We start from the raw sequence: 24,563 nt of genomic DNA, 5'->3' as shown, positions 1-24,563 counted from the left end.
CCTAGAACCACTCGGCCACTCGTGAATGACACACAGCACAGGTAATGCAATGTTTACCCATGACACAGTTGCCGTAGACAGCACGGACTGCCCACTCACCGTATAAACGTCAACTGTTTCCGCTAGAGTTACATAACAACTATACCAGTACATTGATACCATAACGTACAGTGTGACTGTTATTGGACTATATGAATCATCATCATCATCATCATCATTTAAGACTGATTATGCCTTTCAGCGTTCAGTCTGGAGCATAGCCCCCCTTATACAGTTCCTCCATGATCCCCTATTCGCCGGCCGCGGTGGTCTAGCGGTTCTGCGCGCTCAGTCCGGAACCGCGCGACTGCTACGGTCGCAGGTTCGAATCCTGCCTCGGGCATGGATGTGTGTGATGTCCTTAGGTTAGTTAGGTTTAAGTAGTTCTAAGTTCTAGGGGACTGATGACCACAGATGTTAAGTCCCATAGTGCTCAGAGCCATTTGAACCATTTTTTTTGATCCCCTATTCAGTGCTAACACTGGTGCCTCTTCTGATGTTAAACCTATTACTTCAAAATCATTCTTAACCGAATCCAGGTACCTTCTCCTCGGTCTGCCTCGACTCCTCCTACCCTCTACTGCTGAATCCATGAGTCTCTTGGGTAACCTTGCTTCTCCCATGCGTGTAACATGACCTCACCATCTAAGCCTGTTCTATAGAGTTCATTCCCAGTTTTTCTTTGATTTCCTCATTGTGGACACCCTCCTGCCATTGTTCCCATCTACTGGTACCTGCAATCATCCTAGCTACTTTCATATCCGTAACCTCAACCTTGTTGATAAGGTAACCTGAATCCACCCAGCTTTCGCTCCCATACAACAAAGTTGGTCGAAAGATTGAATGGTGCACAGATAACTTAGTCTTGGTACTGACTTCCTTTTTGCAAAAGAGAGTAGATCGTAGCTGAGCGCTCACTGCATTAGCTTTGCTACACCTCGCTTCCAGTTCTTTCACTATGTTGCCATCCTGTGAGAATATGCATCCTAAGTACTTGAAACCGTCCACCTGTTGTAACTTTGTTCCTCCTATTTGGCACTCAATCCGTTTATATTTCGTTCCCACTGACATTACTTTCGTTTTGGAGATGCTAATCTTCATACCATAGTCCTTACATTTCTGATCTAGCTCTGAAATATTACTTTGCAAACTTTCAATCGAATCTGCCATCACAACTAAGTCATCCGCATATGCAAGACTGCTTATTTTGTGTTCACATATCTTAATCTCACCCAGCCAGTCTATTGTTTTCAACATATGATCCATAAATAATATGAACAACAGTAGAGACAGGTTGCAGCCTTGTCTTACCCCTGAAACTACTCTGAACCATGAACTCAATTTACCGTCAACTCTAACTGCTGCCTGACTATCCATGTAAAGACCTTTAATTGCTTGCAAAAGTTTGCCTCCTATTCCATAATCTTGTAGAACAGACAATAACTTCCTCCTAGGAATCCGGTCATATGCCTTTTCTAAATATATAAAGCATAGATACAATTCCCTGTTCCACTCATAACACTTCTCCATTATTTGCCGTAAGCTAAAGATCTGGTCCTGACAACCTCTAAGAGGCCTAAACCCACATTGATTTTCATCCAATTGGTCCTCAACTAATACTCGCACTTTCCTTTCAACAATACCTGAGGAGATTTTACCCACAACGCTGATTAAAGAGATACCTCTGTAGTTGTTACAATCTTTTCTGTTTCCATGTTTAAAGATTGGTGTGATAACTGCTTTTGTCCAGTCTGATGGAACCTGTCCCAACTCCCAGGCCATTTCAATTATCCTGTGTAGCCATTTAAGACCTGACATTCCACTGTATTTGATGAGTTCCGACTTAATTTCATCCACCCCAGCCGCTTTATTGCACTGCAATCTATTGACCATTTTTTCCACTTCCCCAAATGTGATCCTATTTCCATCATCATTCCTATCCCATTCCACCTCGAAATCTGAAACATTACTGATCGCATTTTCACCTACATTGAGCAACTCTTCAAAATATTCCCTCCATCTGCCCACGGCATCCTCAGGATTCACCAGCAGTTTTCCTGACCTGTCCAAAATACTTGTCATTTCCTTCTTACCTCCCTTTCGAAGACTGCTAATTACACTCCAGAATGGTTTTCCAGCAGCTTGACCCATAGTCTCCAACCTGTTTCCAAAGTCTTCCCACGATTTCTTCTTGGATGCTGCAATTATCTGTTTGGCTTTGTTTCTTTCTTCAACATAACTTTGTCTGTCTACCTGGGTTCTGGTATGTAGCCATTTTTGATACGCCTTCTTTTTCCTTTTACAAGCTGCCTTGACTGTATCATTCCACCAAGCTGTTTGCTTCATGCTACTTTTACACACTACTGTTCCAAGACATACTTTAGCCACTTCTAGTACTGTGTCCCTGTACCTTGTCCATTCCTTTTCCAATGACTGTAATTGACTACATTCAACTAACTCGTACCTTTCTGAGATCGCTGTTATGTACTTGTGCCTGATTTCCTTATCCTGAAGTTTCTCCACTCTTATCCTCCTACATATGGACCTGACCTCCTGCGCTTTCGGCCTCACAATCCCAATTTCACTGCAGATTAAATAATGATCAGTGTCATCAAAGAATCCCCTGAATACACGTGTGTCCCTCACAGCCTTCCTGAATTCCTGATCTGTTATTATATAGTCAATGACAGATCTGGTTCCCCTGCCTTCCCAAGTATACCGGTGAATGTTCTTATGTTTAAAAAAGGAGTTTGTGATTACTAAGCCCATACTGGCACAGAAATCCAAGAGTTGTTTCCCGTTCCTGTTGGCCTCCATAGCCTCTCCAAATTTACCCATAACCTTTTCATACCCTTCTGTTCGATTTCCAATCCTGGCGTTAAAATCACCCATGAGCAGAACACTGTCCTTGTCCTTTACTCTAACAACTACATCACTGAGTGCCTCATAAAAACTATCCATCTTATCTTGATCTGTCCCTTCAAAATGCGAATATACTGACACAATCCTAATTTTCTTGCAAGACACTGTCAAATCTATCCACATCAGTCGTTCGTTTACATACCTTATTGCAACTACGCTGGGTTCCATTTCTTTTCTGATGTAAAGCCCTACACCCCATTTGCTATTCCTGCTTTGACTCCTGACAGGTAGACCTTGTATTCTCCCACTTCCTCTTCTTTCTCACCCCTTACCCGAATGTCACTAACAGCTAAAACGTCCAGCCCCATCTTACTTGCAGTCTCTGCCAGCTCTACCTTCTTCCCAGAGTAGCCCCCATTGATATTAATAGCTCCCCATCTCATTACCATTTGTTTGCCAAGTCGTATCTTAGGAGTCCCTGGTTTGTCAGTTAGAGGTGGGACTCCGTCACCTCCAAAGATCCGAGGCATTTTGCTCTGATTGTTGCCAGCATCATATATAAAGTACCTGGGAAGCAGGTTGCTAGCCTTACTTGCCCCAAGTCCCACTGGGTTTTACCCCTGACGGCTGAGGGACTAACCGGTGGATTTGGTAGTCTTTGCCGTATGAGCACAAAGGTGACCATGACTCAGAATATGTCCGAGATGCCCAGCCTTATTCCAAAGTAACTGGTATCCCGACTGTCGGGACCACTTACTTGGCCACTCATACTTTGCCCATGGTTCATGAACTAGGACATGACTACAGGAACCCACACCATGAACCACGGACTATATGAAAAGAACGTAAATTGGTTAGAAACTACGGCGTCGCACACCTTGTTCAACATGTAATGGTCACTACAGATATTCGGATTTAGGTTAGGACATATTCGATATACCTGCCAACATTGGCGATGACGTAGCTCAGACGAATAGCGAAATTCTGTACGACCCGCTGTAGTGTCGGAACATGGATGCTGTCGATGACCTCCTGAATGGCTGTTTTCAGCTCAGCAGTGGTTTTGGGGTTATAGCTGCACACATTGTCTTTAATATAACCCCACAAAAGGAGTCGCATGTAAATGATAATTAATTGAAACCCTCACCTGCCGACAGGTGTTGTTGATATACCTCGATGGGGACAGCTGAAAATGTGTGCCCCGACCGGAACTCGAACACGGGACCTCCCGCTTACACGGCAGACGCTCTATCCATCTTTTTTTTATCTCATTTTTTTCTATATATTGTTCGTTGAATTTATTCGGGGCGGACGTCCGATGACATCCATTTAAGTTCTTCGTTGATCCGTTCACTCAGTTTTTTATTACAGAGAGTAGCTAACCCTCTGACAGAACACGCTGAGCTACCGTGCCGGCTGAGTCACCGAGGACACAGATAAATAGCGCGACTGCAGGGATTTATCCCTTGCACGCTTCCCGTGAGACCTACATTCCCAAATATCCACAATCTACGAGGCGCGTTTTTTTAAAAGTAAGTATCGTTTTGAAATTAAAAAAACAGACGTGCTAAGATATCTCAATAATTTTATTTTTACATGAAAGCCCGTACCTTAATCTACGCACTGACGCCATTACAGTCTGATTCTTCCTTGTTTACGTTGTGTGCTGAGAGTTTAAGATGCCTCCGATAATCGTGAGTCCCGCCGACTGTGAAGTACGGGCTGTTATAAGATTTCTTTATGCTAAAGGCCTAAAAGCGATCGATATTCATCGTGAGATCTGTGCAGTTTACGGAGGAAACATTACGAGTGATGGAATTGTAAGAAAGTGTGTGAGAGCATTTAAAGATGCCCGCACAAATGTGCCTGAAGAACAACGGAATGGGCGTCCTTCGGTCGTTAATGAAAGTTTGGTGCAGGAAGTGGATAATAAGGTGAGAGAAAACAGACGCTTTAGCATTTCCGCCTTGCGGGATGACTTTCCTAACGTTTCTCGTAGTGTTTTGTATGGCATTGTGACCGAGCGCTTGAATTACCGAAAATGTTGACGGATGTGCACGAAGCCAAACGTTTAGACAGTGCATTGACTTCCCTTGAGCGGTACCACAACGACGGTGATGATTTCTTCTTAAGACAAATTGTTACGGGCGATGAAACATGGGTGGCTTGCGTCACACCAGAATGAAAGCAACAGTCCACGGAAGTTAAACAAGGGCATCGTTTCGCTGCAAGACAATGCCCGTCCGCATGTGGCGAATCAGACCAAAGATCTCATCACAGCTTTTCGATGGGAAACTCATCCATCGTACAGCCCCGATCTTGCTCCCAGTGACTACCATCTGTTTCTACACTTGAAGAAACACCTGGGCGGTCGGAGTCTTCAAGACGATGACGAAGTCAAAACAGTGGTGATGCAGTGGTTAACAAGTCAGGCGGCAGACTTCTATGAGGAGGATATTAAAAAACTGGTACAGCGTTGTGACAAGTGCCTCAATATTGACGGAAATTATGTAGAAAAGTAGATTCAGGTACAGGCTTTCATGTAAAAATAAAATTATTGAGATATCTTAGCACATCTTTTTTTAAAATTTCAAAACGGTACTTAGTTAAAAAACACGCCTCGTACATACGTAGTGTACCTAATAGACATTTTTAACTGTCCCCATCGCGGTATATCAACAACACCTGTCGACAGCTGAGGGTTTCAATTAAGTATCATTTGTTCTAGAGAAGCTGCACGTTCATCAGTGGTATCTGTTATTTCGAGAACAGTTACAGGGCTATTACAAATGATTGAAGCGATTTCATAAATTCACTGTAGCTCCATTCATTGACATATGGTCACGACACACACTACAGATACATAGAAAAATTCATAAAGTTTTGTTCGGCTGAAGCCGCACTTCAGGTTTCTGCCGTCAGAGCGCTCGAGAGCGCAGTGAGACAAAATGGCGACAGGAGCCGAGAAAGCGTATGTCGTGCTTGAAATGCACTCACATCACTCAGTCATAACAGTGCAACGACACTTCAGGACGAAGTTCGACAAAGATCCACCAACTGCTAACTCCATTCGGCGATGGTATGCGCAGTTTAAAGCTTCTGGATGCCTCTGTAAGGGGAAATCAACGGGTCGGCCTGCAGTGAGCGAAGAAACGTTTGAACGCGGCGGAAAATTGGCTCATGCCACAACTGGAGACCGACAGCGCCGACTTCATCTTTCAACAGAATGGTGCTCCACCGCACTTCCATCATGATGTTCGTCATTTCTTAAACAGGAGATTGGAAAACCGATGGATCGGTCGTGGTGGACATCATGATCAGCAATTCATTTCATGGCCTCCACGCTCTCCCGACTTAACCTCATGCGATTTTTTTCTGTGGGGTTATGTGAAAGATTCAGTGTTTAAACCTCCTCTACCAAGAAACGTGCCAGAACTGCGAGCTCGCATCACCGATGCTTTCGAACTCTTTGATGGGGACATGCTGCGCCGAGTGTGGGACGAACTTGATTATCGGCTTGATGTCTGCCGAATCACTAAAGGGGCACATATCGAACATTTGTGAATGCCTAAAAAACTTTTTGAGTTTTTGTATGTGTGTGCAAAGCATTTTGAAAATATCTCAAGTAATAAAGTTATTGTAGAGCTGTGAAATCGCTTCAATCATTTGTAATAACCCTGTACTATCTTCATATGGAGTCGCATGTGTTGGGATCCGGAGAATATCGCGGCCAATGGAAGCCCTGAAAGTGGCTTCTGGGTACCCCAGAGCCAGAATGCGGTCCCCAATATGCTCCTGCAGGACATCACTCTCCCGCTTCGATGGCGTCGAGCTCCGGATTGTCGATATCAGGGTCACTTTGGATAATGCGGATGAAATCACGTCCCAAAACCTTCATGTACCGTTCGGTAGTCACCGAGCCATCAATGAATATCGCACCGATTATTCCGTGACTGGACATTGCACACCACACGGTTCAGGGTGAAGAGACTTCTCGATCGCGAAATGCGGATTCTCAGTCCCCCAAATGCCCCAGTTTTCTTTATTGACGAACCCATCCAAATGAAAGTAGTCTTCGTCGGTAAGCCAAAGCCTACAGCGCATACTAGTTCGTATCGTGCCCCGCGGACCCCCGGTTCGGTCTACCACTCCCGTTTTTTGGAACTTCGTTCGAAGTTCATCAACATGACTTTCATTTATACAGATGGCTCTGAGACCAATGACGGGGTCGGGTGTTCCTTTATTGTCGGGGCACAAAGTTTCAAATACCGGCTCCATGGCCATTGTTCGGTCTTCACAGCTGAGCTCTTTGCCCTCTACCAGGCTGTTCTTTACATCTGCCGCCACCGACATTCTGCTTATGTCATCTGCTCCGACTCCCTGAGCGCCATCCCGAGCCTCAGTGATCCGTACCCGGTTCACCCTTTCGTGCACCGGATCGAACGCTCTCTTCAGCAGCTGGTGGACGTCGGTTCTCCGGTTAGCTTTATGTGGGTTCCTGGCCAGGTCGGTATCCCTGGGAACGAAGCTGCAGATGCCGCGGCCAAGGCTGCGGTCCTCCAGCCTCGGACAGCTTCTTGTTGTGTCCCTTCGTCCGATTTTAGCAGGGTCATTTGTCGGCGCATTTTATCGCTGTGGCATGCCGATTGGGCTGCACTTACAGACAACAAGCTTCGGGCCTTAAAACCTCTTCCCGTGGCTTGGACGTCCTCCTCACGCCCTTCTCGGCGGGAGGAGGTAGTTTTGGCCCGGTTAAGAATTGGACACTGCCGGTTCAGCCATCGCCATCTGCTGACGGCTGCGCCGGCGCCGTTCTGCCCATGTGGGCAATTGCTGACGGTTCGCCACATTTTAATGTCCTGTCCAGATTTTAACACACTGCGTCTAGATCTTAACCTGCCAAGTACTTTCGATGCCATTTTAGCGGATGACCCACGAGCAGTTGCTCGTGTTCTTCGTTTTATCAATTTGACAAACCTCTCTAAGGACATTTGATGCTGTTTTTTAATCCTATGCCTGTCAGTCTGTCTTTTATCGTGTTTTCCCTTTTAGTTGTTGTTGTCAACTTGTGCATTGCGGTGCATTCTTAGAGTAGTCAGGGCGCTAATGACCATTGAAGTTGTGCGCCCTAAAACCACAAAAAGAAAAAAAAAAAAGTGCCCCGCGGCAAACCGTCCATGTTGAATGTCCTGGCGAAAAACGTTCACAAGTAACACTTTGAACATGGCTGCTAAGGTTCAGTGACCGTGTCAGAATTATATTGGAACAAATAAGCCCTCGGTCACACATATTAAGGGGCTCCGGAAAGGCTCAAAATCATGAAAAGTTCAATTTTTACTTTTTTGCGTTTTCTGAATCTGCAGACTATTACCTTTTAATAGATATATAATTTATTCAATTCCGAAAACTACAACTATTTTTAAATTTTTTTTGAAATGTTTTCTACATGGGCGTGACCCACTGTGGCGCTGTTAAACTGCTGTCAAATGGTGCTATTATTAACGTCCGTGATCGTCAGGTACATTTTAGTGATGTAAGATAAAGTATGTGTTGTGGCTAAACCTATTTTCAGAGACTTAGCAGCACCTGAACTGTTGAAAAAGTGCATTCACGGAAAAACTCAAAACCCCAATGAAAGTGTAAATAGTGTTATATGGTCGAGAATCCCCAAGACTGTATTTGTTGGAATAGAAACACTTCGCTTTGGTGTGTATGATGCTGTTGCGACTTTCAATGATGGCAACATTGTAAGTTGCAAGGTATTTAGAAATATGGGAATGAAGATAGGTTCTAACATGGTACGAGCGATGCTTGCTTTAGACAAGGAACGCCTTCGGGCTGCAGACAGGGCTGTAAAGAGTCTAGAAATACAAGCAAGAGTAAACGGGAGGAGGAAAAAGAGGAAGCTGGAGGAGGAGTTTGCAGAGGATGAAGATAATCCAGCCTATGGACCTGGAATGCACTAAAAAGTTAATCCAATCTTTGTCGCTCGATTCCCAAAACTTTTATTTTCTCATACTAATTACATGTTTTCTAAGGATCTTCCAAACTATATTTGTTTCAAACTTTCAGTAAATGTTACACAGTACCTTCTGCATAATTTAACACAGCCTTTTTCCAAAAAACTGTATATTTTTGAATATATAAATAAAAAATTGCAAAAAAATGTTGTGAATTTCATTACAATTGAAAAAAATCATCTTTAATAACTGAACTAAAATTTTGTAAAATCCGTGTGTTAAGTTGTAGCCCATATTCCAATGAATAATCTGTAAAAAGTTCAACTTCCTACCTCAAATACTTTGTGAGGAAAGATGTAATTTATAAGCGTTATTTTAACATTGCAAGTATAGGGCGTTCCGGAGCCCCTTAAGTCAAAATTGACCAGGTTTCGACGCTACTATGAGCGTCGTCTTCAAAATTAGAGTAACTGTTCTAAAACATATTAAGTATATAATAAATTAATAAAATTAAAGTTTGTATCGACTGGAAAAAGATGCAGTACTTACAAGTCACATATTAAAAAAGATCTAAGCCGGAAAGGCGACGTCATGAATAGTTATAAGTAAGATGGCGAGCCGCTAAGGGCTGCTCGTACTTTAGTGAACAAGGGTTGCAACAAGACAGTGCAAACTTTAATTTTATTAATGTATTATATACTTAATATGTTTTAGAACAGTTTGGTCTGACGGTTCTAGGCGCTCAGTCCGGAGCCGCGCGACTGCTACGGTCGCAGGTTCGAATCGTGCCTCGGGCACGGATGTGTGTGGTGTCCTTAGGTTAGTTAGGTTTAAGTAGTTCTAAGTTCTAGGGGACTGATGACCACAGCAGTTGAGTCCCATACTGCTCAGAGCCATTTGAACCATTTAGAACAGTTAGTCTAATTCTGAAGACTACGCACATAGTAGCGTCGAAACCTGGTAAATTTTGGCTTAATATTCGTGACCTAGAGCTTATTTGTTCTAATACCGTTCAGAAGTTATGATGATTTTATTTCATATAGTTGAACAGTTGTCACCACGTATTTCTGGATCGTAACGTTCGATATTAAAGTTTCGGCAATATGTATCATTTACTTTGATCGTTGTCTTTCGTGGGCCTTGTAGTGTGTTAGTTGCACACATCCACCCTAATGTTGGCCGGCCACTGTGGCCGAGCGGCTCTAGGCGCTTCAGTCTGGAACCGCGCGAGCGCTGCGGTCGCAGGTTCGAATCCTGCCTCGGGCATGGATGTGTGTGATGTCCTTAGCTTAGTTAGGTTTAAGTAGTTCTAAATTCTAGGGAACTGATGACCTCAGATGTTAAGTTCCATAGTGCTCAGAGCCATTTGAACCATTTCGACCCTGATGTTGCTCCAGAGTGAGAGCTGGTGGTCGTTGAGAATTCCGCAAATATCTTTATACTTCTCGCTGTGTTGCTCAGGGAGGTTACCTGTGACAGTCGTGTTAGGTTTATGGTGTCAGCGTAGATCTCAGTGGCCGACTACCGATTGTCCCGTCCCTGTTGGCTGAAGTGCCGGTTCCTGTAGGGGCTGTGTGGGGTGATTAAGCAGTGGTGAGGCTGTCTGGATGGCTGGCTGGCTCTCTCTCTCTCGACTCACCAGTTCACGGCCGTTTCGCAAGCACGACTAGTGTGCTCGTCCTACCCGAGAGCTGGGAGCAGCAGCGGCCGGCACCGTAACCAGCGTTACGACACCTCCCTCCCTCCCTCCCGGCGTTGGCTTGCTCAACCGAGTCGCGGGGTAGCCGAGGCCGAGGCGCGCTTCAGCTTTACAGAGTCACTGCGGGCACTGAAGTTACACTGAAGCGCCAGAGAAACTGGCATCGGCATGAGTATTCAAATACACAGATATGCAAACAGGCAGTATAAGTCGCTCTGGTCGGCAACGCCTATGTACACTCCTGGAAATGGAAAAAAGAACACATTGACACCGGTGTGTCAGACCCACCATACTTGCTCCGGACACTGCGAGAGGGCTGTACAAGCAGTGATCACACGCACGGCACAGCGGACACACCAGGAACCGCGGTGTTGGCCGTCGAATGGCGCTAGCTGCGCAGCATTTGTGCACCGCCGCCGTCAGTGTCAGCCAGTTTGCCGTGGCATACGGAGCTCCATCGCAGTCTTTAACACTGGTAGCATGCCGCGACAGCGTGGACGTGAACCGTATGTGCAGTTGACGGACTTTGAGCGAGGGCGTATAGTGGGCATGCGGGAGGCCGGGTGGACGTACTGCCGAATTGCTCAACACGTGGGGCGTGAGGTCTCCACAGTACATCGATGTTGTCGCCAGTGGTCGGCGGAAGGTGTACGTGCCCGTCGACCTGGGACCGGACCGCAGCGACGCACGGATGCACGCCAAGACCGTAGGATCCTACGCAGTGCCGTAGGGGACCGCACCGCCACTTCCCAGCAAATTAGGGACACTGTTGCTCCTGGGGTATCGGCGAGGACCATTCGCAACCGTCTCCATGAAGCTGGGCTACGGTCCCGCACACCGTTAGGCCGTCTTCCGCTCACGCCCCAACATCGTGCAGCCCGCCTCCAGTGGTGTCGCGACAGGCGTGAATGGAGGGACGGATGGAGACGTGTCGTCTTGAGCGATGAGAGTCGCTTCTGCCTTGGTGCCAATGATGGTCGTATGCGTGTTTGGCGTCGTGCAGGTGAGCGCCACAATCAGGACTGCATACGACCGAGGAACACAGGGCCAACACCCGGCATCATGGTGTGGGCAGCGATCTCCTACACTGGCCGTACACCACTGGTGATCGTCGAGGGGACACTGAATAGTGCACGGTACATCCAAACCGTCATCGAACCCATCGTTCTACCATTCCTAGACCGGCAAGGGGACTTGCTGTTCCAACAGGACAATGCACGTCCGCATGTATCCCGTGCCACCCAACGTGCTCTAGAAGGTGTAAGTCAACTACCCTGGCCAGCAAGATCTCCGGATCTGTCCCCCATTGAGCATGTTTGGGACTGGATGAAGCGTCGTCTCACGCGGTCTGCACGTCCAGCACGAACGCTGGTCCAACTGAGGCGCCAGGTGGAAATGGCATGGCAAGCCGTTCCACAGGACTACATCCAGCATCTCTACGATCGTCTCCATGGGAGAATAGCAGCCTGCATTGCTGCGAAAGGTGGATATACACTGTACTAGTGCCGACATTGTGCATGCTCTGTTGCCTGTGTCTATGTGCCTGTGGTTCTGTCAGTGTGATCATGTGACGTATCTGACCCCAGGAATGTGTCAATAAAGTTTCCCCTTCCTGGGACAATGAATTCACGGTGTTCTTATTTCAATTTCCAGGAGTGTATGACGTCAAGTGTCTGGCGCATTTGTTAGATCGGTTACTGCTGCTGCAATGGCAGCTTATCAACATTTAAGTGAGTCCCAACGTGGTGTTATAGTCGGCGCACGACTGATGGGATACAGCAGCTGCGAGGTAGCGATGAAGTGGCGATTTTCCCGTGCGACCGTTTCACGAGTGTACCGTGAATATCAGAAATCGGGTAAAACATAAAATCTCCGACATCGGTGCTGCCCGAAAAAGAACCTACAAGAACGTGACCAACGACGACTGAAGAGAATCGTTCAGCGTGAAAGAAGTGCAACCCTTCTGCAGATTGCTGTAGATTTCAATGGTGGGCCATCGACAAGTGTCAGCGTGCGAACCATTCAACGAGACGTCATCGATACATGCCCACTTGTATATCCTTGATGGCTGCACCACACAAAGCTTTACGCCTCAACTGAGCCCATCAACATCGACAATGGACTGTTGATGACTGGAAACATGTTGCCTGGTCTCGTATCAAATTCTATCGAGCGGATGTAGGTGTACGGGTCTGGAGACAGCCTCACAAATCCATCAACAGGCGATTGCTCTAGCTGGCGCAGGCTCTGTAATGGTTCGGGACGTGTGCAGTTGGAGCGACATGGGACCTCTGATACGTCTAGATACAACTGTAACAGGTGAAACGTACGTAAGCATCCTGTATGATTGTTTGCATCCATTTGTGTCCTTTGTCCATTCCAACGGACTTTGGCAGTTTCAGCAGGACCACGTCACACCTCGCACGTCCAGAATTGCTACAGAGTGCCTCCAGCAACATTCTTCTGAATTTAGACACTTCCGCTCGCCTCCTGACACACCATGAACATTACTGAGCATACCTGGGATGTTCTGCAACGTGTTGTTCTGAAGAGATGTCCACCCCCCCCTCGTACTATTATGGATTTTTGGGTCAATTCCCTCCAGCACTACTTCAGACATTAGTCGAGTCCATGCCACGTCGTGTTGCGGCACTTCTGCGTGCTCGCGGAGGCCCTGCACGATATTAGGGAGGTGTTCCCGTTTCTTTGGCTCTTGAGTGTATATCCGCCAAAAGCAGTGTGAGTCACTTCGGCCGAACGCGAACATTTCCACAAACGCCGACAATGTTCGAACGAGGTTGTCAAGTGTCGGCGTGAGATGCGACCATCTATTATGCTGTGTAGTCAATGATCGTACGTCTTTCATCCTCTGAGACACTGAAGTCAGTGTAGGTGCTTTTAAAATTTACCTTTGTACGCCAGCAGTTTGCGTGGACCTTGAAGAGAAGAGTGCATCGATAGAACGATTGTTATAAACTACGAGAAAGATATTCGTTAAAAGGAATTTGCGACTTTTTTCAGGGTTAATGTTGCAAACAACCGGTTAAAATAACCTATAACATAAGTAATGTAAATCTGTTCCCAACTCGGAGGTCGATTGGAACACTGCTGTGCAGTGCTACTGCGGTCCCTAGTGGAGGTGGTACGCCCTTGCCTGATCATCTGACATCTGTTTCAGCCAGCCGCTTATGGTTTGATCTACAGCTAAAAATGGCTCCAAACAACGAAGCAACTGTCTGTTTTTCACAGACACAAATTTTTGTACATGTGGCAGAAGCAATAAGTGGCAGAAAAAAATCTTATCTCCGACTGATGACTGAACCCCGGATTATTGAATTTTTATTCAAACACTCGTCTTCTTAGCCGCTGAGGCACATAAAAACAACGAGAAACATGTGACGGAATAAGTCTGAAACTCTACAAATTTTAGTCACTATGGAGGAAGAGCGGTTGCAGTCGCACAAGCAACAATCGTACTTTCACTCTTATTTCTCATCGACTATCTGTCGAATTAAATCAGGTGATGCTAAGGGAATTAAATTAGGAAGTGAGACACCTGTAGTAGTAAATGAGTTTCGCTATTTGGGCAAGAAAATAACTGATGACGATTGAAGAAGGGAAGATGTGAAATGTAGGCTGTCCATGGCAAGGAAAGAGTTTCTGAAGAAGAGAAATTATTTAACCTCGAGTATACGCGTAGATTTAAGTGTCAGGAAGTCGTTTCTGAAAGTATTTGTATGGAGTGTAGCCATGTATGGAAGTGAAACATGGACGATAAATAATTTAGACAAGAAGAGAATAGAAGCTTTTGAATTTTGGCGCTACAGAAGAATGCTGAAGATTAGATGGGTAGATCACGTAACTAATGACGTGGTACTAAATAGAATTGGGGAGAAGAGGAATTTGTGGCACAACTTCACTAGAAGAAGGGATCGATTGCTAGGACACGTTCTGAGACATCAAGGGATCACCAGTTTAGTTTTGGAGGGCAGTGTGGAGGGTAAAAATTGTAGAGGGAGACCAAGAAATGAATACAATAAGCAGATTCAGAATGTTGTAGGTTGCAGCAGTTACTAGTAGATAAAGAGGCTTGTACAGGATAGAGTAGCACGGAGAGCTGCTTCAAACCAGTCTTTGGACTGAAGACCACAACAACAACATCTGACTGAAAGTATCAGGACGACTACAGTGAACAACAAATTTGAAGTGAAAGTGTGTAAATTGCATGGTTTTGAGGTAGTTATGTTTATTTCGTATAAATGATATAAAATCATCATCTTCATAATATTTTTTTAAAAAGTAATTTACATTTTTGTATAAATAACTCACTAAATAAATATGCATTCATTTTCCAAGATTCAGCATAACAAATTTTAAGTGAATAATTACTTGACTTATGTTATGTATTACGCATTAATAAATTTCACTACCGTTGTGGAAATACAAAAGTAAAATATTAAGAAAAAATGAAGATAGTATTACATGAATTAAAATACTTTATAAGTCTACTTTGTACCAGTACGATGTAGAGCACAAAAGAAAATATATAAATTAATTGTTTACAAATGTATGTATAGAATTACAAATGTTAAATGTCCATAAGTACAGTATATACAATTACATATTTTGTTCAGAGATAAATTCAGATGATGACCGTTTTCGCTTGGCTTTACGTTTATACAAATACTCGGGAACATCCCTTATGACAGTCCAGCAGTACTTTGCTAAAATAGTAGGGCTCCACTTTCCGGCATACCTCTTCTCAAATGTGGTAATATCTTGATGAAATGACTCCCCACGTTCATCACTTACAATCTTCAGGGAAGAAGTCAAGATGACTATGTAAGAAATGCATTTTCAGTGGCATGTTGCAACCATGTTTTTGATAAGATGAAAACATGTTATCTACAATCTCCTTCTAATTTATTGCTCGTTTGTTTCATAATAACCGTAAACAGACTATCTCAAAACATTCCCATGCAAGTTCTCATCACCTTTTATGATTCCATCAAAAGTGTGCTCTCCAAAAAGCGCTCGAATCTGTGGGCCTACAAAGATGCCCACCTTTACTTTGGAATCACTTATGTAAGGGAATTTTTGCTTTAAGAACTTAAACGTGTCACCATCTTTGTTAATTCCCTTAACAAAGTTTTCCATGAGACCCAACTTGATGTGTAAGGGCGGGAGCAGAATTCTTTTAGGGTCTACTAGAGGTTCATTCTTAATGTCCTTTATACCTGGTCGAAGAGATTTTCTTGTGCGCCATTCATGTCTACTGTAATGAGGTGCACGAGTTCGGCTGTCCCATTCACAGAAAAAGCAGCAATATTTAGTACACCCTAACTGCATACCTAATAGGGAGACAAAAAGATCACTAAATTGGTATCAAAATATTTATATCCAAAATATTGCACACAAGTAAGACCAGGTACAATAATATAATCCATTGTTACTAGTTATTATGACTTTGACAAACCATTACAATACTTGATTTTAAACTTAACATAAAAATCTGTATATAATTATCTCACCGCAGTAGAACAGTGCCAAAGGAAACGTAGAGCTGATTTTGAATTGTCATTGTGATATTCGCTATCAGCACATTAGAATTGATAGGAATTGGCTATTTTGCCGGCCGTGTGGCCGAGCGGTTCTAGGCACTTCAGTCTGGAACCGCGCGACCGCTACGGTCGCAGGTTCGAATCCTGCCTCGGGCATGGATGTGTGTGATGTCCTTAGGTTAGTTAGGTTTAAGTAGTTCTATGGGACTGATGACTTCAGATGTTAAGTCCCATAGTACTCAGAGCCAAGCCAATTGGCTATTTTCATTCGATTTACATTTTCATTGTTGCACAGTGAGCTATTAGAGGCTGGGAACACTGTCTCACTGTCTGTGGACGAACGACAGCTCATTCTTCATCAACAGCCGAAACTGGAGAAGGTATTCATGTTGGACGCTGGATCCTGGAGCAAAGCCGACGTTGTCATCATCCCGGTGGTGTCCCCTTAAGGTTCAGGTCGGGACTCGAGTCCCTCAGGAATGTTATTGTCGACAGACCGTTGCGTCACACAGGTGGTGCGCGTTGTCATGCTGATACAAACGATCTCCGTGCCCGACCTGTCCCTCTACTGCACGCAGCACGCAATTCCGTGTCACACCCATCCGCATTTAGACTGTTTTAAGCGCAATAAGCAGTGCACGACCTAAGCACGGGAGACAACCCACATCATAACACCTCATCCTCCGTACTGTTGGCACTACACATGATGACAGATAACGTTCTCCAGTCATTCCTCAAATCCAAACTCTCCCATCGCATTCCCACGTGGTCTAGTGTGGCTCACCACTCCAAATTACTCGTTTCCAGTCATCGATTATCCATTGGGGTCATCCTTTACACCACAAAACTCAAGCGTCACCTAATAAATGTCTGGCTCTTAAGGAGCTGCGTGGCAATTGTATTCCATTCTGTTTAACTCTAGGCGGTGAGGGGGGTTGGGTTGTTTTGGGGGAGGAGACCAAACAGCGAGGTCATCGGTGTCTTCGGATTAGGGAAGGATGGGGAAGGAAGTCGGCAGTGCCCTTTTCAAAGGTACCATCCCGGCATTTGCCTGAAGAGATTTAGGGAAATCACGGAAAACCTAAATCAGGATGGCCGGACGCGGGACTGAACCGTCGTCCTCCCGTATGCGAGTCCAATGTCCTAGCCATTGCGCCACCTCGCTGGGTTCTCTATGCGGAGGGTCACTGCGCGAGTTGGAGTGCTGGTTGCCCTTGGGAATTCACGAGCTGTTCCTTGCATTGATTTGAAGCGATATGTTTACAGCCACCCTCCTCAGTGTATACTTAATTTGGCTTGGGCGTTTTCTCCGCTTTGTTTGTGAACTTGGTGTTTTGCAGTATTGTGTTTTCTACGAATACTTCACATATGTTTTATGTTTGCTATCACGAATTACAAATAATGAAAGTAATTTTGGTGTGAACAGATTAGAGAATCAACTATGTTTTTGAATTCAAAATTACGACGCAGTTTTCATACTTCTGATTTGGCTGTTTTCTATTTGGGACAGAACTGACAAAAGCTAGGAAGCATTTCAGCCTCTCTGTCGCCTAATATTTCGGAGGAGACATAAAACTCCAAAACATGATTTACTTAATAATTTAACAATATTGCACCATCCCGTCTTTTGACTTGTTTTTGAAATGAACGTAGCTATTTCGATAATGGTAGTGCTCAGATGTTTGTCTTTTCTGTTTCAAATACTTTTGTTTCTTGAACTGTGTGGATGAAAATTTGGTTGTAAGCCTACATTGCAAACAGTTTTCGATAATCTGTAAAATCTGTATTATATTTCTTCTTTACAGAACTTTGAGGTTGTCTACAGATGTTATCTGTCGAAATATTGCGTGAATAGTTGGAACAAATTGTAAACATGATTTTAGTGAATCTACCCATACCATATCCACGGTGTTACAAGGTGACAACCAATGACTGGCTAGCTCACGTTCAAAGTCACTCAGCTCTCGTGACCGAGGCATTCTGCTTATCTACTGACAACACAGTATTCCTCGCCCCCCCCCCCTCCCTTTCATACTGTCTGGTGCGGCTATAGTGATATCTGGTGGTCAATTCCGCATTACATAGCGGTGATGAGGGTTGTTTGGGGAAGGAGACTAGACAGCGAGGTCATCGGTCTCATCGGATTAGGGAAGGATGGGGAAGGAAGTCGGCCGTGCCCTTTCAAAGGAACCGTCCCAGCATTTGCCTGGAGTGATTTAGGGAAATCACGGAAAACCTAAATCAGGATGGCCGGACGCGGGATTGAACCGTCGTCCTCCCGTATGCGAGTTGTCTAACCACTTCGCCACCTCGCTCGGTACATAGTGGTGTCCCGACACTTTTGATGTCATAGTATCTTATTCTTACACCTCCTTTTTGTGCAATGAATGTTTTTGTCTATGTGTGGAACTTTCCTAGAAAATTGTTCTATATGGCAGTGAATGAGAGAGTATAAATCAAACAAATTTGCTGGCGATTTCATCACCAGAACGAGCAATTACAAGTATAGGAAATGTTGTCGAACTCAAGCGTCTCCGAATCAGGATCTGATAAATACGCATAGCCAAGAGTTTTGGACGTACAGTTCCACGTATTGCCTTTCGCTCGTGTTCTATCGCTGACGACGCCCTGCTTGGTACGTAACTAAATGAACTTCGTTTTAGTTAACTGATGCGCCATTTACCGAGAAGCAACAATTTTTTTCTGTGTAGTACCGTGCGTTATTTATCATTCCTTCTGCTGGTGTAGCTTCGTTGAGCTTGATTATGATGCTTGCATCGTCAGCACAGAGCTCAAATGGTTCAAATGGCTCTGAGCACTATGGGACTCAACTTCTGAGGTCATTAGTCCCCTAGAACTTAGAACTAGTTAAACCTAACTAACCTAAGGACATCACACATATCCATGCCCGAGGCGGGATTCGAACCTGCGACCGTAGCGGTCTCGCGGTTCCAGACTGCAGCGCCAGAACCGCACGGTCACTTCGGCCGGCAGCACAGAGCTGTGTTTTTGTTTGATCACTATAAGCTGATTTATATAGGACGTGATTCCGTGGTGGTGATATAAATTCAAGGACGATGGAGAAAATGGTAAATGTGTCAGTTTGAGGTAAGTTGCCGTGATGCAGTAACGACCGGGTCGAAAGCTATAAGCGAAAATGGTTCTGATTCCTCTTTCAGTGGGATACACATACCGGTATTGTTGTTGCTAAAATTGTAGGATCGACTGTTTTTAGAGGTGGTGGTATGGACCAAAACACGAAAAAAATGTCCAGTACAGAAGAGCTGTAAAGGGCATAACTCAAGAGATTATACGCAAACCTCCAGATGTGTGTCCGTCAGATCGGTACCGAACGTTGTATATCGACATAGTACTAGCGAAACTCGTGTTTATTCTGTGTGCTGTCGTGCAGCAGAACGTGCTTAAACGGTACTACAGTACAAAAAGTGGCACGGCCAGGGCTCGATCGCGGGACCCTTGATACGCCAAACTAACGCGCTTTTCCTGTGCTCCGTTGCGCTTGTGTTACTTATCGCTTAACGTTTACTAACATTCTGCAGGGCAAAGGCACACAGAATAAACTATATCGGAGTTTTGGTCGATACTCTGTCGATATTAAACGTTTGGTACCGATCTGACTGAAACCTGGAGTTTTGGGTGTAATAGGACTTGGTCAGTGGAAGAGGTGTTTCACAATAACGAAGATGAAGTAGTGCTCATGGCTCAAAACTGCACAGTTTTTTCTGCAGTATGTTTCAAGTTTTGCTCTGCTTGGAGGAACAAAGTTAGAACAGGTGGACGGTTTCAAGTACTTAGGATGCATATTCTCACAGGATGGCAACATAGTGAAAGAACTGGAAGCGAGGTGTAGCAAAGCTAATGCAGTGAGCGCTCAGCTACGATCTACTCTCTTCTGCAAGAAGGAAGTCAGTACCGAGACTAAGTTATCTGTGCACCGTTCAATCTTTCGACCAACTTTGTTGTATGGGAGCGAAAGCTGGGTGGATTCAGGTTACCTTATCAACAAGGTTGAGGTTACGGATATGAAAGTAGCTAGGATGATTGCAGGTACTAGAATATGGGAACAATGGCAGGAGGGTGTCCACAATGAGGAAATCAAAGAAAAACTGGGAATGAACTCTATAGATGTAGCAATCAGGGCGAACAGGCTTAGATGGTGGGGTCATGTTACACGCATGGGAGAAGTAAGGTTACCCAAGAGACTCATGGATTCAGCAGTAGAGGGTAGAAGGAGTCGGGGCAGACCGAGGAGAAGGTACCTGGATTCGGTTAAGAATGATTTTGAAGTAATAGGTTTAACATCAGAAGAGGCACCAATTTTAGCACTGAATAGGGGATCATGGAGGAATTGTATAAGGGGGGCTATGCTCCAGACTGAACGCTGAAAGGCATAATCAGTCTTAAATGATGATGATGATGATGATGATGATGATCATGATGTTTCAAGTTTCGTTCTTGCATGGATAATGGTGCTTGCAAGCAAATTTAAACATCCCATACACAGTCATATTTTGCTGTCTCTGACGAAAAGTTTCTGCATAGTGATCGACTTCAGCAGGTGTCGTGCAACGATATGTAAGCATCAGTTACCGGTTTAGCGGTTTCTTTCGATTGTGTGATGCTGTCTTTTAGAGTGCAACAAAAACTGCGTGTGAACAGAAAAAGGAACTTTTGAATGTGAGTTATTGTACAAACGTATTAGTGAATTCTTACCCGTGATATTGCAGACAGACTTAGCTTTTCTCGGAGGAGCAAATATTTGATGGACAACAAGACCGTAAGAGGAAGGAAACAGCAGCTCCTGTGCCCGTGAATGATGTACGATATGACAGTTTTGATCACTGTCCAGGTTAAAGGCTGAAAGGGAAGCGTAGACTTTGCCCTCAGGGATAAAATTATTGAGATATTTTAGCACGTCTTTTTTTAATTTCAAAACGGTACTTCCTTAAAAAAAACACGCCTTGCAGTTACAGGTAACACATTGTATTTTGAAACAATGTATGTAAAATTGTTCGCACGATCATATAAATCTAATTTAAGTAGCTTCTTTTTCTTCGCAATATTTCCGTGTTTGCGCCAAATAAAGGGTTAAGGTATATAATTTAGTGCCCATGTTTACTGGACATTTTTATCTTGTTTTGGTTCGTACCACCACGTCTGGAAGTTGCCTGCCCGATACAAACCTTAGCGGCCACTGTTGCGGTACACGTATTCCACTGTCTGAGCTATCGGAACGACTTACGCTTATACCTTCCGACGCGGTCGTTTGCGAATCAGCGGCCCCTACCTCAGATTGGTACCTTTACTGTTCTCCATCGTCCCTGAAAGTCTGTAACACCTTCACGGAGTCGCCCCGTAACCTAGCGCCGAACTGGTGCCAATATGGAACACCAGTGGAAGAGGAGGGACAGTTTGTCCGCACTCGGATGACGTCGCGCCTCTCTAACTGAGCGGCCGGTAACGAGGATGGATGGCAACGTGCGCTCTGGTCGCGCCTGCCGTGGCGAAAGAAGCCAAGGCCGGCCGCCCAGTCCCAGCAGCACAGTACAGTACAGTACAGAATACACTACTGGCCATTAAAATTGCTACGCCACGAAGATGACGTGCTACAGACGCGAAATTTAACCGACAGGAAGAAGATGCTGTGATACGCAAATGATTAGCTTTTCAGAACATTCACACAAGGTTGGCGCCGGTGGCGACACCTACAACGTCCTGACGTGAGGAAAGTTTCCAACCGATGTCTCATACACAAACAGCACTCGACCGGCGTTGCCTGGTGAAACGTTGTTGCGATGCCTCGTGTAAGGAGGAGAAATGCGTACCATCGCGTTTCCGACTTTGACAAAGGTCGGATTGTAGCCTATCGCGATTCCGGTGTATCGAATCGCGACATTGCTGCTCGCGTTGGTCGAGATCCAATGACTGTTAGCAGAATATGGCATCGGTGAGTACAGGAGGGTAATACGGAACACCGTGCTGGATCCCAATGGCCTCGTATCACTAGCAGTCGAGATGACAGGCATCTTATCCGCACGACTGTAACGGATCGTGCAGCCACGTCTCGATCCCTGAGTCAACCGATGGGCACATTTGCAAGACAACAACCGTCTGGACGAACAGTTCGACGACGTTTTCAGCAGCACTGACTATCAGCTCGGCGACCGTGGGTGCGGTTACCATTGACGCTGCTTCACAGACAGGAGCGTCTGCGATGGCGTACTCAACGACGAACCTGGCTGCACGAATGGCAAAACGTCATTTTTTCGGATGAATCCAGGTTCTGTTTACAGCATCATGATGGTCGTATCCGTGTTTGGCAACATTGCGGTGAACGCAGATTGGAAGCGTGTATTCGTCATCGCCATACTGGCGTATTACCCGGCGTTGAGGTGCCATTGGTTACACGTCTCCTCTTGTTCGCATTGACGGCACTTTGAACAGTGGACGTTACATTTCAGATGTGTTACGACCCGTGGCTCTACCCTTCATTCGATCCCTGCGAAACCCTCCATTCAGCAGGATAATGCACGACCGCCTGTTGCAGGTCCTGAACGGACCTTTCTGGATACAGAAAATGTTCGACTGCTGCCCCGGCCAGCACATACCTGTACCACTTTCTTTGGCTCTTCAGTTTATGTCCTCCAGTTTAATAAATATAGGCGTTCGAAGTACATATATTTCTTTTGAAGTAACCTTTATATTCAGGCGAGACTTCCTAACACTTTAATTTATACCGATATTGGATACTTACATACTTCCCTTTTGCAGGAATGCTTTTGTAGGTACTGCTAGTCTGCATTTCATATTCTCTCTACTTTTGCCGTTAGTTTCAGGACACTAGAAACCGACGGACATAAGCACAAAATATCTAAATCGATTGCTGGTAAGACGTTGGGTTCCCCAATATCAGAGAGCTGAGAGGTGACTCTCGGTGTTTTGTTCATCATCAAATGAAAGAGGTCTGGCACTGTTTGGTACGCACTGAGAGCAAGTCTCCGAGATCCGTTATGAAAAGTAGTGGTACGGGTAAAATACTCTGACGAAGGCTCAAAGGTGCCCCACTGAATTCAGTGCGGTGGAGGTCGTTGCTGTAAGTGGCTGTTACTCCCATTGTAAACAACGGCATTGCCACTGGCGAACAATCTTTCTCTTTGTGTGTTTGTTAGCTGGTTTTCACTCATCCTCGCCACCCTCCATCCCCCCTTCCCACCCTCCTAACCTCTAGAAGAAAAGAGAGGAGAGAAACGGAGAAAAAGAGCGAGAGAGAGAGAGAGAGAGAGAGAGAGAGAGAGATCTTCGCACGTCGGGCTGTTCTGCTAGCGCGCTAATCACGGCAGAGGCCGACAGTTTGCCGATGCCGACACGTATGTTATGGCGTCGTCCTCAGGGCGTCGCGACTGGCTGGTGCCCGGCGACACGCCGGTTCTGTGCTGGAATGTCGGCGCTGGATCTCTCTGTGGCTGTGGTCCGTTGTCTCGCATAATAACTGCCGTTGCTGCGGGAGCCGTCAACATAAATCATATCGTCACCGCTATCATTTCCTCAAGTTCCGTCACAGGCATCATTCTGACCATCGTCACTACAACAGTTAACGCAAAAACCACCACCACCACCACAACCTAAGACCATTCAGCACCACCCCTTCTAGCAGCCGTGTACGGCAAGTCTCTAGAGGAACGGGAAGTTCCAAATGATTGGAAAAGAGCACAGGTAGTCCCAGTGTTCAAGAAGGGTCGTCGAGCAGATGCGCAAAAACATCGATCTGTTGTAGAATTTTAGAACATGTTTTATGCTCGCGTATCATGTCATTTCTGGAAACCGAGAATCTACTCTGTGGGAATCAACATGGATTCCGGAAACAGCGATCGTGAGAGACCCAACTCGCTTTATTTGTTCATGAGACCCAGAAAATATTAGGTACAGGCTCCCAGGTAGATGCCATTTTCCTTGACTTCCGGAACGCTTTCGATACAGTTCCGCACTGTCGCCTGATAAACAAAGTAAGAGCCTACGGAATATCAGACCAGCTCTGTGGCTGGACTAAAGAATTTTTAGCAAACAACACAGCATGTTGTTCTCAATGGAGAGACGTCTAGGCGCTACAGTCCGGATCCGCGCGACCGCTACGGTCGCAGGTTCGAATACTGCCTCGGGCATGGATGTGTGTGTGATGTGCTTAGGTTAGTTAGGTTTAAGTAGTTCTAAGTCTAGGCGACTGATGACCACAGCAGTTAAGTCCCATAGTGCTCAGAGCCATTTTTGAGAGACGTCTGCAGACGTTAAAGTAACCTCTGGCGTGTCACAGGGGAGTGTTATGGGACCATTACTTTTCACAATATATATAAACGACCTAGTAGACCGTGTCGGAAGTTCCGTGCGGCTTTTCGCGGATGATGCTGTAGTATACAGAGAGGTTGC

At 45.3% G+C, this 24,563-nt stretch overlaps 1 protein-coding gene across 1 annotated transcript in view; it reads left to right on the top strand.

Annotated features, from left to right (window-relative positions):
- The window catches only part of LOC126106107 (whirlin-like), a 975,331-nt gene that overhangs the window by 726,370 nt on the left and 224,398 nt on the right, over positions 1-24,563 (top strand). The gene's annotated exons all lie outside the window — the stretch shown is intronic.

The sequence above is a fragment of the Schistocerca cancellata genome, chromosome 10, assembly GCF_023864275.1.
Source record: "Schistocerca cancellata isolate TAMUIC-IGC-003103 chromosome 10, iqSchCanc2.1, whole genome shotgun sequence".
Lineage (NCBI taxonomy): Eukaryota > Metazoa > Arthropoda > Insecta > Orthoptera > Acrididae > Schistocerca > Schistocerca cancellata.
Note: the sequence above shows the minus strand (reverse complement) of the source record. Positions and strands in the feature narration are given on the sequence as shown.